A 13,909-nucleotide genomic window follows, 5' to 3' on the forward strand; every position below is an offset into this window, starting at 1 on the left:
CACAATAATGCAGCAGGAACAGGGGGTCGTGTGAAACAATGCGTTAAGTCAGGGGTAGGCTCCTCACCTAAAACAAATATATTCTCGGTGAACTAAGGCAAAGTAGCTGAATTGGCGTTTTTAAGTTACGATTTGGTGGTAGCATTTATAATATTATTACTGGTAGATTGATAAAACCTTTCAATCTACTTGGCTTTGTGTTCAAACAAAGGGCTGAAATCATCTATGATAAAAATGCTGAGATTGTATTTAACAATTTTACGATAATTAATCACAGAAATCTCTTCTAACTTTTATTCATGACGTCAAAAATGGCATAATGAAAAAATGGTATAAATCACAAGATTGACAAAAACCATTCGCTGACACCGAAAAAATATAGATTATCTTTTACTTTTAACTAAAACTAGCTGACGTCTACCCGGCGTTGCTGGGTGTTACCCTTAGGAGATAGACATATACTTTTATAGACTTTTTTGTAGGCCTTTTTAAGATTTACAATTCCGTAGTACTTTGTTTTGATGTATCTCATAAGGTTTAGCTATCGTTAGCAATGTAAGCGCCCGAAAAAATATTTTTTTCGTTTATTACAAAACATAATTTTTTTTCTACTTTCTATAAATTTAATTTGCAAGTATTATATATAAACCTTTAGGAAGAAATTTTCTAAATGGTATTGAAAACTTTATCAAAATCCGTTGCTTGATTTAGAAGAACTTGAAGGTTTGAGATAATAAGAAAATAATGTTCGAAAGATTGTGTTAAAAATTATGTTATGTTTAAGAATCCGACATCGGTTTAACACACAAGATTATAAAATGATGAAACAAAAATATTAGGTGCTCTAGGAATTAAGAAATCTAGGAATCATAAAATGGACCGTTGAAATATATACATATCTTATTTTGTAACTGGCAACTCAATTTGCGAGTTAATTTATTTTAGCAATACCAATAGAGTTGTACGACAAAGCAGAAAGCGAACAAATCCGAAAGCCTTTATAAATCCTACCGTCGCTAATATCACCCCACTGACCGCCCGATCGCCCTGCAGTAAGTCCTCTTTTAATAAATAATATTCCTTTTCTCTTCGTAGCTTGAAGTTGAACTTATATAGAAAGCATAAATATTTTAAATCACTTTCATTTTGTAAAAGAGATTTCAACGTTTAGTTTCATATTATAATCGAAACATATCCTTACTTTTTGACTAATCAGTTTCTTGTAACATTAAAATATGTAGGTACATAAATTCAAAAAGATTTTTTTCACCAGCTTATTTTGTAAAATGAAGATACCAAACAGAAAGTTACGTTTTAATTTTAACATTTAATTATTTGAATCAAAATCCAAATATTTTATTTTGATTTTTATACAACATACTCAAGGTATTTAACGATTGTCAAAATACCTCCAGCATTTTTCAAAATACCTACCTCCATACGAACCCAACTACGAATAATTATTGACCTGCTCTTATAAAATTACTTTGACGTTATTTCAATTCATAATTCAAGGTACCCGACGTGACGTTTTGATCGTAATTAAATGATCGTAAGCAAAAAGATCTTATGCAAAAGATAATACCTAAAAATTTCGAAACTATCACGTGATTGTAAACGCATTTTAATGTAAATTTGCATTTGATCGTAAATTTAAAAATAAAAGCGTTGTTTACTGAAAAGAACAACTCCAATCTCTCTTTTATTGAAAAAATTAAAAGGCTATTTATATATTACACGTGTGTTATTTTATTTACATATATATTGCCAAGATATATTTATTGTTACTGTTATTTATATTCGCGTAATATAAACTACGTAAAACTGGCATTTAACATGACAACGAAAAGTATTAAAATATGTTCTTCAGTATGCAGTGTACTGTCATTGGTGTTGTAGCTCTAGTTGTTATGTATGTTATCTCATAAAACAAATGATAACACGTAAATTATACCAAATAGTTTTTCTTTAACACGCCACACTAGACACCATTATTTGCTTACAATAAATTGCTTATTATTTGCATACGATCATTTTACTCAACAATAGTTTGATTACGAACATTTTAACGCTATCCTGATTGCAGTAGTTTGTTAAAAATATATGTTATTGAGAATCAATAGTTGTCATAATATATAATTTTCTGGCTAGCATTTAATGATTGAACAGAAAACGATCTACGTATTTTGCATGAATATTTTTTCAGGAAGACCTCAGGATCAAGTATTATTTTTGTATATTACAATTAGACTAACACGTGCATGTTTTAATTGTTACAGATATGTGCAGAGTGGTGGAGTGGTCTGGCCCACGTGGTCGATGGGTTAGCATTCGACCACGTGGTGAAACACTGAACCTAACCGCGCTACAATACTATGCATATTATTTCCTTATGTAACGGATAACTGCCAACAAATATACAACTTTCAACGAACAACCGAAGCCCCAACCAATTCAATGAAGCCTGTAAGTTTACTCCAAGCCTTCCATTTCATAAAATTTATAACAAAATTATTATTATTTTTAAAGAAAATTAGTAAAATTTAAGCTGAATATAAAGTGAACAATTTAAATCAGCCTCATCGTCACTGAGAACACTTTTATCGTCACGATAAGTTTTATTGACATTAACAAATTTAAGAATACCTTCCCATCGTCTTTGCCAGTGCTTTGTTCTTCTCTTATTATTTGTTCGGTACGTCACAAACATGCTTTTATTACGTTATGACTGAATAACGCAAAGTAAACGGCTTTATCACGTTTTTAATTTCCACATTTTATTAATTTTAAATGTTTCAATTGATATTTTGTCAGTATACCTAATGCAGTTAAATCATTGAGCAAAGGCATTTCGGTTAATATCAAGAATTACAGGACACGGTTAATATGACCAAATTATTGTTACTATACTTTGTATCAGTTTATTTATTGACAGTGAAAAACAATCACTTCAGCTATCGGAAATTTCTCTCGTCCAAAATACAGATTATTTGATGTCTTTTTGTTCACGACACGTTTTAACAAAATAGTGTGAAAATATTTTTTTATGCTTGTTTTTTCAACTTTTATTAAACCCAAACTAAGAACCTAAAAATCTATTTTAGGTTCTTGATTTGGGTTATATAAAAAAATTAAAAACTATCCATTAAACTCGGTACGTAAAAAATTATGGCCTCCAAGTGAAAAATTTTCAATTTCAACATTAAAAAAAACTATTGCGCAAAAAATTCCAATTCTGGTGACTGAAATACTCGTAGTTGTTTCGTATTGTGCGCATTTAACCGTGTCCAGTAATTATTTACATGCGTTTCATAAAATAAGTTTTGTGTAAAAAGATCGTGGACGTTATGCTGATACAGGCTGTGGACTAAAATAACCCCGACATAACACAATATATTTTAAATCATTTTTTTAAGACTTGTTTATTTCTGCAGATACAAGGAGGGAATTGTCAAAGGGAGTGTATCCTCAAGAAAACAACTTCTCACTGCACCGCCGCTGGCAGTCCATCTGTTACGCCGGGCCTCCTGGCTTCACTTCTGCTGAAGTGATGAACCCAGGGGGAACTGCTCACTTCGAGGACTGCTGATCTTCAATACAACTTTGCCACGAAAAGTTCACGCTTTCCGTTTCAAAGTCCAGAGATGAAGATCCTCCGCCAGTTTACAAAGGTAATTACATCGTTAAAAAAGTACAATTTTTTATTATTTTTTACACCCTTCCCAAATTTACTATTGCAATACAAATCATTGCGATTTTATTTTACAGTGTAATCTATATAATAAGTAATTTCATTTTTGATTTGTTTAATTCGTTAAAATCTTTTTTTAAATTATATTTAAATTGAATCAAGTTTAATCATGTGGTTTTTGATATATGCAAGCATTAGTTTTTTTTTATTATGACAGCTGTTTCGGCGTTCAAAGCTATTTATCAAATTATAGTAATTCCACAGTGAGACGATATATTTACATGTTTTTACCAACCCTCTCCTCACCCCACCTCTAAAATATAAATAAATAGTGTAAATAAAACACATAAATATGTTGTCTCAATGTAACATAACCACAGTTTGATAATGGCTTTAAATGCCGAACAGCGGTCATAATAATAAAAACTAAAATACTTGCAGAACTTATTTAATAACATAAAACTCTACTTATAGTCTACTTTAATTTTTTTTAAATAGGTATACGAAATGATGATTAATTTGATTGTTTTTATCAATGACTTTACAGTAAATCCATCACTTTCCAGTAAATTCTTAATTCAAACGTTCTTCATTCGTGATAAAGATTTCAGTCATTTAAAGAATATGTGTGTATAAACGAAATAAACGATAGCGGAAGGCGTTTTCGCATTATCGTCAAAGAATACCATAATCTACATTAACCGTGTAACCGAGATAACAAGATACGCTTACTCGTTTACACTATATGACGAACACGGGATACTGTATGAGACGACCTAAGGCTACAGACCGAACAGCGCCCTTGAGGTGATTTTGCACAAAAACGGCGCAATACAAATCATCCAAATATTATTATTAGGTTGTCCTTATACTTACGTTTTGCTACGTTGGCTATCTCCCTTTCCCTATAACGCTGAACATCTTCGGAAAATTATCGAAATAATTGTATTTTTTTATAATAATAAAATAATTTGTTTGTTTTTACAAACGAAATCTTATTTCTTGGCATTTTAGTTGGCCGAATAATGAAAATATTTACTATTTACATACGAGGGCATTTTAGCACTTTTGATTCATAGCATTAAAAGTGCCACAAAATCGAAAATAACACAATTGTCTTACTTTTGGTTTGCCACTTCTATATATATTGTAACGTTATTGATTTTTGTGATTTTAATGAGATGCATTCACAACATGGTATTAAAATGTGTTTTCTTTATTGTTTCAGATACCTTCCAATCATCTGCCTCCCTCCCTGTACTCTGACCCGAGCAATTTTTTACCATTGACGTTGCATATCGTATACTAGATAAGTATACAATAGTGAAATCAGTAGTTAACCGGTTTTCTTTCTAAGGCTTAGTTAGTTTTGACTAAACTGAGGTTTTATAACTCGTTATAATATCACCATTATTTTAACCTTTGGCATTCGTCCGAACTCCGTCATTGAGTAAAAGTTAATTTAGTTGAAAATTAAAATGTACGCCGTTTTTCAAGTTTTTAGATCGAGATCATAACGAAGTAGTTTTAATTGAGAGTTTCCTCGCTTCCGTTGCGGGAAAACGCAATCGGGGAAACTCTACGATATTCTTTGTGGAAAATGATCTCATCACTTGTTTTCCACAATCAATGTCGAATCTGTCTCATTCGGCTTATTGATTGTTACGAATTTTTGTATCAACTATATCAAATTTGTAGCTACCATAACAATAGATTTAAGATATTCTACACCACATAATTAGCTTAGATAATAGGAATAATGAATGGTTTCATTTCACCACGGTTAAAGAATCATTTATACAATTAATCAAATATGCATTTCAATTTTAACTTTGACAATTTTCTAACCCAAAGTTAACCCTAGTATGATTCACTATTCACTTTTTTCGTTTATATTACATTATTATAATTTTTATTTTTCTTATCGGATTTATGTTTTTAGGCTTAAGAACTTTATACTTTATAACTAACATACAAGTTTGGTTTACTTTTATGTTGAAATAATACATTTTTGTACTTTTGCTATTTCACAAATGATAATAAAGTGTTTTCTTTATTTATACTGGTTTTTATGTTGCCTCCACCACCTCATGTTATAAAGTGATTGTAATTATTCAACTGATCTGTAAAATGTTACAATATTGTAATTTTCAAAGTTGAAACATAACTTTAATGTAAAGTTTATGAATGTATTATTAACCCTTCAGGATAACTTGTTCGGTTTTGCGAACATATGGTCTCATAGAAATCGTTCTCCTTTTCTGTCATGGAGAGAAATTTGTTCTTAACTGTGCTAGAAAGAGAAAACACTTTTCTTTATATTCAAATCTAGTAGAAACTACAGAAGAATTTAAATGTGCACCTATGTGCTATGTTTGACCTTGATGTTCCGGCTGCAATTTAAGAAAATTTGTAATTTTTTTGTATGGAATGAGAAACTATAACTTGTTTTTATATGGAACGAGAAACTATAATGCTTATTATAAATTTTTATATGGAACGAGAAACTATAATGCTTACTATACATTTTTATATGGAACGAGGAACTAAAATATTTACTATACATTTTTCTAATAAAATACTTTTTTATTTCGTTACCCGTAATTTTAGTTCAGTTTTTAATGCAAATTTACTTTTCTTTATTTGCTAAAAATTTTAACACATTACAAATAAGATGTTTATTTTGAACAATAAGGTTTGAAAGCTTATTTCATCACTTTTCGAAAAAAGTTTAAAGTTTTAAGGATGCTTTTAGAAATATTCCTATTTTTAGATTTTATTGCAAAGTGGAAATCATACAAATTTTCCCAACTTCTTACATACTCTTCAGAAATATAATGGTCGTCAGTATGCCAGAGGCTCGAGGAGTAAAAAGAGGAGTAACTCTATTTGAATGCTAAAATCATGCCAAAATATTTAATTTGTATTTTTTTAGCAAAAATAACTTTTAGAAAAAGCCAATTTCAATTTGAGATGACAGGAAATTAATTTCACGATACCTGGTTGGATCAAACTGTTCTCGCAGTTATTTATTTATGTTTTAATCATCTGAAGTCTAGTCAACTTAAAGTTGATTATCAACCTGCATATTTTCGGGTAAAACTAATATTTCTGCATGTTAGTATTTATTATAATGGCGAAATAATATGTTAAGTGAAACCATGTAGGTAATTCAAATATCAAGAAAATACTACGTTTTTCGTTTGAAGTGGTAGTAAAAGTGAATTTAATTATTATCACGAACTTCAATAATATCTAGGTGGGTACTATAGCGCGTAAAAAATTGTCTTAAGGTATCAAATTCAATCATTATTTTCCAGTTACATATGCGCTGTTCCTTTCTATTTAAATAATCTTCAGTATATTATGAACCTATATACCTGGTAACTGGTAACATAATATTACTATAAATTGATTTTAATCTCGTATCCAAACTACTCGTAGGTATATCCAAATTTATTTTGTCGGTAATTTCGTGTCTTTGTAGTAGTGTTCTAATACACTTAAAAACATATTCAACTGTTTTCCTGATAGGTAGGTACGTTTTTGCTTTGACTCTATTTTAGCATAGAGAATTAATTAGCAACCCGACATGCATAAATAAACAACGACAGCGGATTTGCTTGTCTATGACTCAATAAAATGCTATTTATTTACAAACAAACCTACCCAAAGTGTCACTCATTCCTTCCACGCAGCGGAGGTAAGTCTTTCTTGTTACTTTATTAAGACTGCCCTGACTATTTGTCAATAAAAATATTTTTGAACACGTTTGCATTTGTTTGGCTACGGGAGGCATGGTTATTGTTGCATTACATACATTATTTGTCGTCATTAATAATCTTTTAACATTTTTTTAAAGTACTTTTATATTATTATTATCTACATACAATTTATTATATAAGTAAATTGAAGTCTTTAAAGTGAATAATATTATTTTTTTATAATTATAAGCCATTAAGCTAAATAAAACTCTATCCTATCACATTGTAGTGCAAATTTACCAATTGAGTTATTATTTTTGGTTGATATGTAAGTGATTGTAACTAATTTGTAACCATTTTATTTCCAGACCATGGCCAGTTCTCAAAGCATAACATCAATAATGGTAAAATGTTAGGCTTTCCGAACTCATCCAAATGAAGTTAGCTGCAGCACAATGACTTACCACGAGGGACTTCTTTAAATTGTGAGCCAATAATTATATTTTTAGTGCCCTGATTTTAAATAAGTTAATTCGTTAAATATTTTATTCAAATAATTATATTTTTATTCGTTTCAGTTTCCTCAAATGAGTGACCCGGCGGTCTCCGTGCGTGGAAGGAATTTAGGAGTTAAATTGGCTGAGAGCAGTTCACACCAAAATCTTTGGGACGGCATCGGATCTACCCAAAAAGGTATTTCAATTAATTCAATATTGTATCAAACAAGTGTACATATAAGATGTCTTTAAAATATTTTTTTGCTAGTTTACGTATTTTTATTTATAACTATGTGCGTCGATTTTCAAAATGAATCAGTTTGATAAAACCTTCAGGACGGGTTGTTTCTCAGAATTTCAACAATTCATCAAATTTCGAAGTTGATTTCAAGTTCTGTGAAGGTTCCATTCAAGTTCTGTTATTATTTCACTTTTGTAAAGCCCCTGGCTTATAATGATATAATGATAGAACTTGAATAAAATCAACTTTATAATTCGATGAATTGTTCAAATTCTGTGAAACAACTCGTCCTTATGAGAATGAATTGTGAATCTACAATTTATTATTTTTTTTATTCGAATAACTTTTCTTTTAATAACTGTTGAAGATAATACCTATCAATGCAATATATTATTGAAGCAGAAGATAATACTAATAAATCTAAATGAAATATGAAACAGAACAAGACATATATAATTAAAAAGGTGGCCGTCTCAATTGGAAATCGAATCCAGGACCAGGGTCTCTGACTTACCTGGAAAACGTCTCTAACCACCGGCCAATGGTTACCAATGGCTGAGGAGTTAAAGGCGTTATCCTGTTAAGACAGAGACTCTCGATTCAATTCCTAGTTGAGATCGTTATTTATTTTCTATGCCATGTTCTGTTTAATGTATCGTTTAGATTTATTTTATTATCTTTTTCAATTCTACATTATTTTGATTCAAATATCCGACTTTTGGAAAAAGTCCACCAAATAACACGACACATTATATTTTTTCCGTTTTTTATTTTTAAATTTCTTATCAATCATGCTATTATATAAATAGTTTTTTTGGTTAAACGTTGAAAATGTTATTTTTAATTATAACCCTTTATGCTTTAACCTGAAAACACTTACAAAAGTTTCCTTACAAATTTTTATTTTTAATTTGTTGCAGGTGACCGAATATCCCAAGGATTTGTTGTAGGTAAATTGAAAGTTCTGACCATATCTGCATATAAATATAAAATTTCAAATATGCAAACAATTTATGTACACCATTGCAAAGCCAAAGTGAAATATTAAGTTAATGTACATCACACTTTGGTGGGTATGTTGAAATATATTATAAGTGTTCACAAGTCATCACTTTCATGAGGAATGGACGACCAACTTTATGAAATTTGATTTGACATTGTGTAACGCTATATTGGGACCATAACTATATGAATTATTTACACCGTTGTTTCATTACAAATAATTATATTTCTGTATTAAGTCTTCAACATTGATTATTGTCACAAGGACTACCATAGGTACCTTAACGGTTTGTTGTTTGTTTTTTGTTGATTATATCTGTTTATGTTAAATACGCTGCTGTTTGAATAAAATACGTTTTGGGCACAATAACAATCGTTGTCATTTGTAGTTATATAAAACTGCCGTCATAAGCAAAAAAGCAGCTACGAGTTTGCAAGAGTCACATTCTGAAGTTCTTTTTATTATAATAGGTGAGAGGTTTTGTATATCAGAATGTTACTTTCAAATTCCTAGCTGCCTTTTTGCTTATGTACCTATTCACGATATCGTAAAATTATACCTACGAATACCATTCTTAAAACATTAATAAGAGCATTTGTTTAAATAACACTTTGATTCAACTTAATTGTAATAAGTATGATTAAGTTGAATTAAAGTAATAGTTAATCTGAATTAATTCCGAGATGGAAAATATTGAAATTTATCACACATTTTGTTCAAATACTGAACTTATGTATAATTTTATATATTTATTTATATTAAAAATTCTACAAACAAAAAAAATGGGTTTACAATAAGATAACTTTATATTTTTAGAAATTAGAAAAAGTGAAAATAGTCAATTAAATGTTATTATTAACCAAACATTTTTAAACAGTTTCCATACCTATATCAAATTTATTTTCACCTTAGTACTTACTTTTATTATTTACAATATATTTTTCTATATATTTAGACATCTGTGTTACTTTTGATTCTCTTTCTGATGTGTACATAAACATATACAATTATTACCAATTTATTTTTTATTTTTCTAAATAATTTTCTTTATTTTATATCATTACTTTTTATAACAATAATTAATTAATCACTTCTAAATTTGATATTTTTTTCTAATTGTGCTTAAATGTCAATGTTTATAATTATTAATTTTCACTTTACGCTAATCGAAGAAACCATTGGTTTCTAAACTCGATTATTTTCATTAAATAGTCGTGTTCACAAAGATATTTATTTTTAATTAATTATTATTTTATGTCTTTACGGCCAACTGTCGATAGAACGATAAAGTATAATTCACAATACAAATAAAATAGGTTCTGAGGCTATATCTTTTAACTGAATTAAACCCAAACTAAGAACCGACGAAACTGTTTTGTATGGGTTGTATCTTAGTTTGGATTTGTTATAAAAAAGCATTGTTTTTGGTAATTATGCGTCTTAAGTGTGGTAATCGTAAGTAAAACTTCCGCTATAACTTTTTGAGAATCTTTTTTCTTCATAGAATCCTTGAAGCCTGGAGAAATGAACACAAGGTAGACAAGGTACATTCGCGAACACCATCTATTAGAAAATCAATCATAATGATTAAACGAAGTGATGATGGAGAAGAGAGTACGTACCTTCAAATGGCTATAAATATTAAACTTACAAAAACGAGAACTGTTGAAAAAGTAAACTTGTTGGCTGAATTTGTGGTCCCAACATCGAATCAATGAACAAAGGGAACTATATGAAGATTGCAGGAGAGTAGCTGAAATAGAGTTGCTGAGATTGATCATAATCCACCAAAGGTTGTACACCAATGATGAGAAATAGTTTTAGAGCAACAGTTTTTCCTCATTATCAATAATAATAATTGAAGAATATAACTTTATTGCGGTTGATGATTTCCATGTCACTTATCCGGTAATATTTCTGTTCAATCACTATGATTATTTATTTCTAATTACGTCACTTATATAAATTGATGTTAAAATGCAGAGGCGCGCCTCATAATATAATACAAAAGAATTATTTTGTTAAGAACGCTTACTATTGGTTTACTTAGTATGATGAATAACTATTTCAATCCACGGAGAAGCACAATAAGGTATTTTCATTAATATTTGACAAATTCTTCGTGTTCACTTTGCGACAAGTTTCGGACGAATTGACGCACTATAACGATTGTGTTTTTAGTTTTTTTTTCTCTTTTATCTCCAAACAAAGAACTCATGAACCTATTTTGTACATTAGGTTCTTAGTGTGGGTTAATTAAACTTAAAACTAATTAATATAAAAAAAAATTAAACAAATTAATATTAAAATTAAAACTAATTAATATTAAATTAAAACTAAAACTAACCTAAGAATCTAGTTTAGTATTTATTTTAAAATGATTTGTGTGTATTTGATGAGTCACTCTTTTGCATATTTACCGTTATATTATTATGTTTACATTACCAATTGATATCGACACAGTTTTAGAAAATGGAATAAGACGTTTTCTAACACTGCATTAACTTAAGTGGACTGGAGCCAAAACTGTCTTCGTCGACTTCCAGAACAGTTCTAGTAGTAATGAACATATTTAACGCCCTTGACCCAAGAGTTCGTTTTGCGTATCTGCATTGTAATCTTTATGCTAAACACAGCGGTATTTATGCTCTGGTAAATGTTTCCTGCAGTCACCGGTGGCGTGCGCCCGGGGAATCCGCCCCCGCACCATCGCACCCTGTTCCAGCGCCCCCCCGGCCCCTAGCGCCCCCTCACCCACCTGGGGCTGGAGTCTTATCGTGAAAGGAGCAGTTCCGCTACGGCACATATCTCACTTCCGCTGGACGGCACTGCAAAAATGTATGAACAGCTTTACTGAAATTTCGTTAGAGTTAAAGTTGTCCACACCTTAAGTTAAGGTAAGGAACTACAGAATGAGGAATATCTGGTCGGCAAAACTATTATTTTATTATTTAAGAAGATACCTATTAGGAATACAAGCATCTTATGTTTTTTAAAATACCGCGCAAGAGTCCCAACTGCTCCCAAATGTCCGGACCCAGTGAGACTATTTCATTCCCATTGTGATATGTTGTGAGGCTGAAGGTGGAGGGGTGAGGAAGAATATGGGGGAGAGGAAGGTAAAGAAGTGCCTGGCTATACAGATCTGGTCACCAAACACGGCTAAAGCCATTTCAAGCAACGTTTCAATTCTGAATGGTGGTCTTACACTAGGGCGATACTGATAGTATATTTCACGCTAGAACGTGCCGCAAAAATACCTTATATTATTTTACATGATTTAATTGTGAACTAAAACAAATGAAACAAATAAAATTCTCTTGCGTACGCCTGGATTTGAACCCGCGACTTGCTGATTGCTAGTCGAGAGCCTTGCCTCTCGACCACGGAGACCTGTACCTATTCAAAACATGGTTTGCATTAGAAACGATTTACTGTCTTCCGATTTCCTTGTATTTTGGTTTGCCTAAGTAGGATTTTTTAATTAATCGTCGCAGATATTTTGCGACTTAACTTTATTATTTGTCACAAAATGTCTATCAGCAAGTTGAATGGCAAATCGCAATATTTGTTTCTAACTTAATAATTTTTATTATGTACCTATTTAAATTCTAAACAGTTTTAAAACTTTAAAATAAGCATTTTTAAATATTCCTCGTCAAAAGTAAAATAATTTCGTCTTCTTATTTTCCGTTTTGATGGAAATGTAGTTTATAGTTTTTAAAGACAGTAAAATTAGTTTTTCGTTATCTCCAAAAACGACGAAGTCATGAGCTTTCAAAGTGAACTTGTGTAAAATGTACGCAATCGTGTCTCGTGACGTCAAACGAGACACGATTCAATACAATTCGTAATTTTTATTGAACTGGTTCCGCCGCTTATGTGCTGTGACGTCACAAGCTTTTCGGCCAGTCGCAAATGTCTACATTTTGACGGTTTATATCTTAAGGCGAAGCTTAATGCTAAATCACTATTTTCAAATAATCTTTATAACGCATTGGTTTACATAATGGATACCAAAAATGTGCTAGATAAATTGAAGGTCTTCCTATCGTTTTTTTAAAATATAAATGTAACTATTTAAAAAAATATTTTTTCATTAGAAATGGATGAACGCATAAAAAAACAACGTTAAAAATACAATATTATAGCTATGATTATCTTTGACAGTTTCCCTAGATCGACTTTTTTGCTTTCTTATAAAATAAGAAATAATTTCTAGACTTCGTTTAATTCCTATTACATATTTTCGTGACGATATAAGGCATACCAAGAATATACACGTTTTTGTCTTGTAGCTTCCTCTTAAGTATTTTCAAATAATTCAAAAAATTGTGTTCTCGGAATGCTCCAATTAATATGATGCATTTGTAAAAAAAAAGATAATTTATTGAAGAAGGCGATCTTCGTTGTAAAGGTAGGAATATGCATACGCCTTTGGTACACAATTTATTTTGTGTTCTGGAGTGTTAACAGTTAAGTAATCAGTAGGTAGATATTAACATCACGTCCCTTGACGTCTTATTTACTCTAAACCAAAGTGAAGTGGATAATTTCGCATACCTATTCATGAATTAATTACAAATAAAGCAATTAACCCGGCCGAGAATATATTATCCTTGCCCCGGGTACATTAAGCCCAATATAAAAATACATTCCGCCCTTTTATGTAGTGTTTAACGGAGCTTTAAAAAAAGTAACAAAAGAATCCTTAAAGGGATGGTCTGAACATTACTCCATTATATTTTATTGCCCTTAAAAATCTACGTTTGC

At 30.5% G+C, this 13,909-nt stretch overlaps 2 long non-coding RNA genes across 2 annotated transcripts; both read left to right on the forward strand.

Moving 5' to 3' along the window:
• The first annotated feature begins 956 nt into the window (after positions 1-956).
• LOC149426995 (uncharacterized) lies at positions 957-5,669 on the forward strand. Its single transcript, XR_016303137.1, has 4 exons — positions 957-1,052; positions 2,280-2,466; positions 3,435-3,671; positions 4,920-5,669. It is a non-coding gene; the product is annotated as an uncharacterized LOC149426995 (long non-coding RNA).
• Positions 5,670-7,345: 1,676 nt separating this feature from the next.
• LOC149426996 (uncharacterized) lies at positions 7,346-9,508 on the forward strand. The gene is made up of 4 exons (XR_016303139.1): positions 7,346-7,394; positions 7,764-7,880; positions 7,974-8,088; positions 9,054-9,508. It is a non-coding gene; the product is annotated as an uncharacterized LOC149426996 (long non-coding RNA).
• Positions 9,509-13,909: the final 4,401 nt, after the last annotated feature.

This window comes from Hesperophylax consimilis, chromosome 1 (genome assembly GCF_061612785.1).
Source record: "Hesperophylax consimilis isolate HC1 chromosome 1, BYU_Hcon_1.0, whole genome shotgun sequence".
In the NCBI taxonomy this organism is placed as follows: Eukaryota; Metazoa; Arthropoda; class Insecta; order Trichoptera; family Limnephilidae; genus Hesperophylax; species Hesperophylax consimilis.